We start from the raw sequence: 5327 nt of genomic DNA on the forward strand, positions 1-5327 counted from the left end.
TCATAATGCCAATAACTCTTATCCAAATATTTCAACAACATTCCAAATGTTCAATTCAACTTCATATATTCAAACTAACATCAATACTTACATGTTCAAGTAGCAACTGCGCTGCCATTCAAATACGATTTAAGAGCGTTCCAAGGAATCCATACAATATTCAAGACAACTCAAACACTAGGCCATCTTACCCGAAATCTTGCAACTACATTGGAACATCACAACACATTTTCTTCCTTCAAAATTCACAAACTACATCAACAAACCATGCTTTAACAACATTATTCTTACAAATTCAAGAAACTACATTAAAGCCACATAAACCCTTAAATCAGCCCACCAAATTTAACTTCAACTTAGGATCATTAAACTTCATTTTTACATCATATAATGCACGACGACAACAACAAAAACACCATATAACATTAGCTCACCATGGCTGCCCCAAACCAGCCCCTATACGACCAACATCATCATGTACAATTTCATGAGTTTCATTCCTTTTCTACACACTACATCAACACACAAACATGCTACATTCAATGAATTCATCACCCTTAAACATACAACACACAAGCACGGCCAAACATCACTATCCACGCTCAACTTCAATGTCCATATTTTCATAATTTTCATTCGTTTCAACACATTACAACACAACTAAGAACACTAAATGAAATCAATTCATCATGTCTTACAAAAACAGCCCACTATTTGGCCATAGCCTAACATACACGCCACACCAACATCTACATACCCATGTATTTCATTGTATCTCACATACTACAACACATAACCCATCTATAACACATGAAAATAGGATTAGAACTCACCTTCTTCCACTCCCTCTTCATTCGGCTAAGGCAAGGATTTGCTAGAACAAGAACTTCGCTTGATTCAACAACCACTCTTACGTTGTTTAGCACCTTCCAAAGAGTGGAAAACATGGAAGAAAATAATTTTTTGTGGTGAAATCTCCATGGCCAAATTCGCCAAATTCCCTGAAACCGAACACTGTACTCTCCTTTTTTCTCCATATTTCTTCATCTTTCTAGAGCTTAAAGATGACTAAATAATGCTAAGTCATCTTATAATATAAGTGTGTCATGGTCCACAAGTCACGGCAAGTCACATGGCTTTTAATTTCATGAAAATTACTCTCCAATTCTTCACTTTTGTCTCCATATTTCATGAAACACTAGTCTCCATAATTTCACTTTCAACCCCACGTTTTTCTTAATGTCTCATTCCAACAAAATAACAAGCAACTTTCGCTTTAAACAAAAATCGTGGTTAAAATTTTTACTTCATATCCCGGAATCCTCTTGTCCTTAACTTTCCGCAACTAGTCCAGAATGTCCCGACGTACAAAAGTGCGGGATATAACATCACATCATCATCATAAGTATATATATATGTATAACATGCCCCGGCCCCAGCCGAGGGGCGCGTGAACAATGCAAAGGAATTGTACGAATACACGCCCCGGCCCGGACGCAAAGGAAAGATGTCATAAGAACAACCGCACGAGCAGCAAAGGAGAAAACCATATGCAAAAATAAAATATAGCACATTTACGTAGACTCAAACATAATTCAGATGACAAACCATATGACAAACTAATGTAATAATCATAGCGTACGTTGATTCGTGATATCACAATATATGTCAAAATAAGCTTTTTGTAATCATTTTCATGTTTCAACCTACATTATAGGACTTATCAAAAGAGTTCAAACGAATGCCATATAATAGTAGGGAGAAAGTAGCCAAAAGTTTCCTTTGAATTCTACCTCACAATAAGTCAAACCCGAACAAATCGAAAGACTCCTGAATGGTGGGCCCACCTCAGGTCAAATGAGGTGGCATACATAATTTACATATTTTGCTTCATTATAACACTTATGAGGGTTTTAAAGTAATCGGGTCCTATTCGCACAGGTTCTAGACATTTAAGCGCTTTTTCTAACTTTTCATAACATTTTCAATTCAATTCTACCTAATGAAAAGCGAGTCAATTCGAACGTAGATTCGAGGGTGTGGTCGCCCCTGCTCGTATCAAAGCCTATCATACCTAGGACGTGCCAAGAAAAGAATAGGTAAAGCTCGACATACCTTATTCGCTCCTTACGCCTTTCCAAATTCACTTCTCGTTTCGCCAAAAATTCGCAAATGGTCACATTGACCAAGCATTATTCACGAGACTTACAATTTTCAAGCTTAACCAATATTGTTCTACAACAATTGGGCAAGCATCTCCCCGTACATAGCATCCCGAGATTCAACCTGCCCATTTCAACAACAACCAAACCAATAACCAAGTTACAACATCAACCATCAACTCAAAATACATTCTAACTTTAATGGCTCTTTTTTCTACTAATTCAACAACATTCATAATATTCCAATAACTTACCTCAACTACTTACATTCAAACCGATATCGACATTTATACATTTGATTACTAATTCAAACCATTCAAACAATATTCAAGGACATTTCAAACAATTCACACAATTCTCCAAACAACTCAAACCATACTCCACCTCACCCGAATTCATCTCCAAACTCGAAAGCAACACCAAACACATTCTTATCTTCCAAATTCATGATTCACAACATTAATCCACATACTAGCAATGCAATATTCATAAAGGTAAAAATTACATAAAATTCACATAAATTCTCAAGTCATGCTACAACCAACACAACATCATTCTAAGTCATCAAACTTGCATTTTTCCTTAAAATCCATAACGTCGACGACCGAAACACTAACGACAATTTGTTCATTCAAGACTACATAAAAAGGGCCATTCGGCCAACACCCATTACTTACACAAAAATGATTTTCAATCTTTTCTCCACTCCACAACAATCAAAACATGCTAACTAACATCAATACATGTCTTATACCACAACACACACACATACGGCCAATTCCATCATGTACGGCCCACTCCAATTTCCTTCCTAACATGATTTTTCTTCCATTTTAGCATACAACAACACATGTACACCATCTATAACACAAGAAAACAAAGTTAAACTCACCTTTCTTCTTCAATCCTTAACTTGACCAAAGTTGGTCGTTAGTGGGAAACGAACGGATTATTCTCCGAAACAACGCCGCCACGTTACTTAGCACCCTTGAATTAGTAGGTTTGCTTGGTGGAAATAATTTTTTTCTTGCTCAACTCTTGATCTCTCCCTTCTCTCTCTTGGCCGAATATGGCCTTTGTTTTTCTCCTCTCAAGCTTCGATTTTTCTTGAAATTTCTAAGAGATAAAGTGATGAAATGATCCCTTGTCATCTTTTTATTTACCCATACTAGCCAACCATGTGGCCTTGGCCCATACAAGTGGCCGGCCACCATGCCCTTTATTATTTTTTTTTTTTGAATTTTCAAACTTTCCCAAAATAGCTCACTTACTAAAAATGGAAAATTCCTCCCGTTGTTTTCTTAACATTTCCGAGACATCAAAATCACACAATTTAAGCCTTTAAGACCATCGAAAGTCTCTCAGGATAGCCTTTGTTCCCTAACTTCTCATAACTCAATACGTTGTCCCGTTGTTCAAAATAATGATATAACAATTCAACCCGCCTAACTATCAACAACAACGCCAAAGAATCTTACCAACAATTTCAATAATCACCCAAGATACATTCTAACAATTTAATCAATATACTACTTCCTTCAAGGCCTTCCAACTCCAATGAAAACAATAACAACCTAATAATTCATACACCAACAATATCATACTAGTCTCATTATCTCCCATGTATGCAAGAACATTATATTGCATTTACATAAACTTACACAACAAATCTCCCCCCCAAAAATTTTCACTAAACTCATTAAGCTTCTATTTGCAACATGAAATCCATAACACAACAACCAAAATAAAAAAACATCTCACCCTTCTTTCCCCCTAAACTATACACGGTATACACCTAATTTTACATCACACGGCCCCCCTTTTTTTTCTGCCCCATTTAATTCCTCTATTTTATACACCATACCAGCACAAGCATCCAAAACGTAAAAAAGGGAAATGAATTCTTCCTTCTTCCTTGATTCCCACTTGGTTTTGAATTCAAATATTGAACATTGTTTTCCCTTTTCTCCAAAGAATCTCTCCTTGCTAAGGGCCCTTGGGGGATTGTTTGGCGAAGAGAAGATTTTTGGATTAAAATTTTCCAAAAGGGTTTTTGGGGAGGAGGTGGCCCAATGGCCCCCTTTTAATTTTCCTTTTTTCTTGTTCCCCTTTTTCTTGAAATTTCTAGAGTTATGAAGAAAATAAAGGGTTCTTCTATTTAATTCACATGGATTTAATTAAATTGGGCCGGGGCCCAAAGGGGCCATGGTAAAAAACCCCCTTCACCCTTTTTGGGGCCTTTTTTTTTCCTTTTTTTTTTTTTGCCCAATTAGTTAAGGGGGACCTTTGGTAATTTCCAAAGCTATTTTCCCAAATTTGAATTTTTTTTTAAACCCTTCCCCCGTCTTTCACATCAATATTTTCATAGCCAACATTCATATTAAAGAGATCAAAAGTTGCCTCATCTCTGTAGTCACAAGATATATATATATTTTTTTAATGTGCAAAAAACGGGGAAATCCAGAATAGGTTGGGGTTTGAATTTGCTTGGAGAGGAAAAGGTATGTTGGGCCCCTTTCCTTTTGCATGCCTTTTCGTAAATAGGGTGACACGAGCCTCGAGGAAATTTACCCGCGATCCGACCATGTCCGTGATTCTTATTTGTTTTTGGTCTTCGTATGTTTGGGTTGAGAAATATTGGCCCTTATGTCTTTGGAATATTTGATTTTCAAAATTTGCATAAAAGTTTGGTTTTTAAAAGGGGTTTTGTTCCTAAATGATTCCCAAAACTCAAAAACCCAACTTTCAAAAACCCACGCTTGATATGCTCAAAAATGATTCCATGATGTAGATGACTATGTTTTTTTTAAGGGGGGCCCGGCCCGGGGACACTCGTCCGGGGTCCGCGCTTTCCTTTACGTACTTCCCCATGACTTTTACAAGAATAGATATGACTATTATCCCTATTTCAAATGATCGTTTTCCTACCTTTTTAAATTTATGATAATGATCTTTGCCCTGATTTTGGTACGTAACTATGATTTCCAAGTTCCCGATATGTTCCGAGTTTCTTCGAAGAAAATTCCCATTTGCTGTTTTTCTTATAAACAGGTTCGTTTTTATTAACCTATTAAGTCTTTTTGTTTTAAAGTATTTGTTATATAACTTTGTTCGTGTATTCTATTTTTTATTTTTCGCCAAGTCAAGTAGTTATGAATATGCCGT

Source organism: Lycium ferocissimum, chromosome 2 (assembly GCF_029784015.1).
Source record: "Lycium ferocissimum isolate CSIRO_LF1 chromosome 2, AGI_CSIRO_Lferr_CH_V1, whole genome shotgun sequence".
Taxonomy (NCBI): domain Eukaryota; kingdom Viridiplantae; phylum Streptophyta; class Magnoliopsida; order Solanales; family Solanaceae; genus Lycium; species Lycium ferocissimum.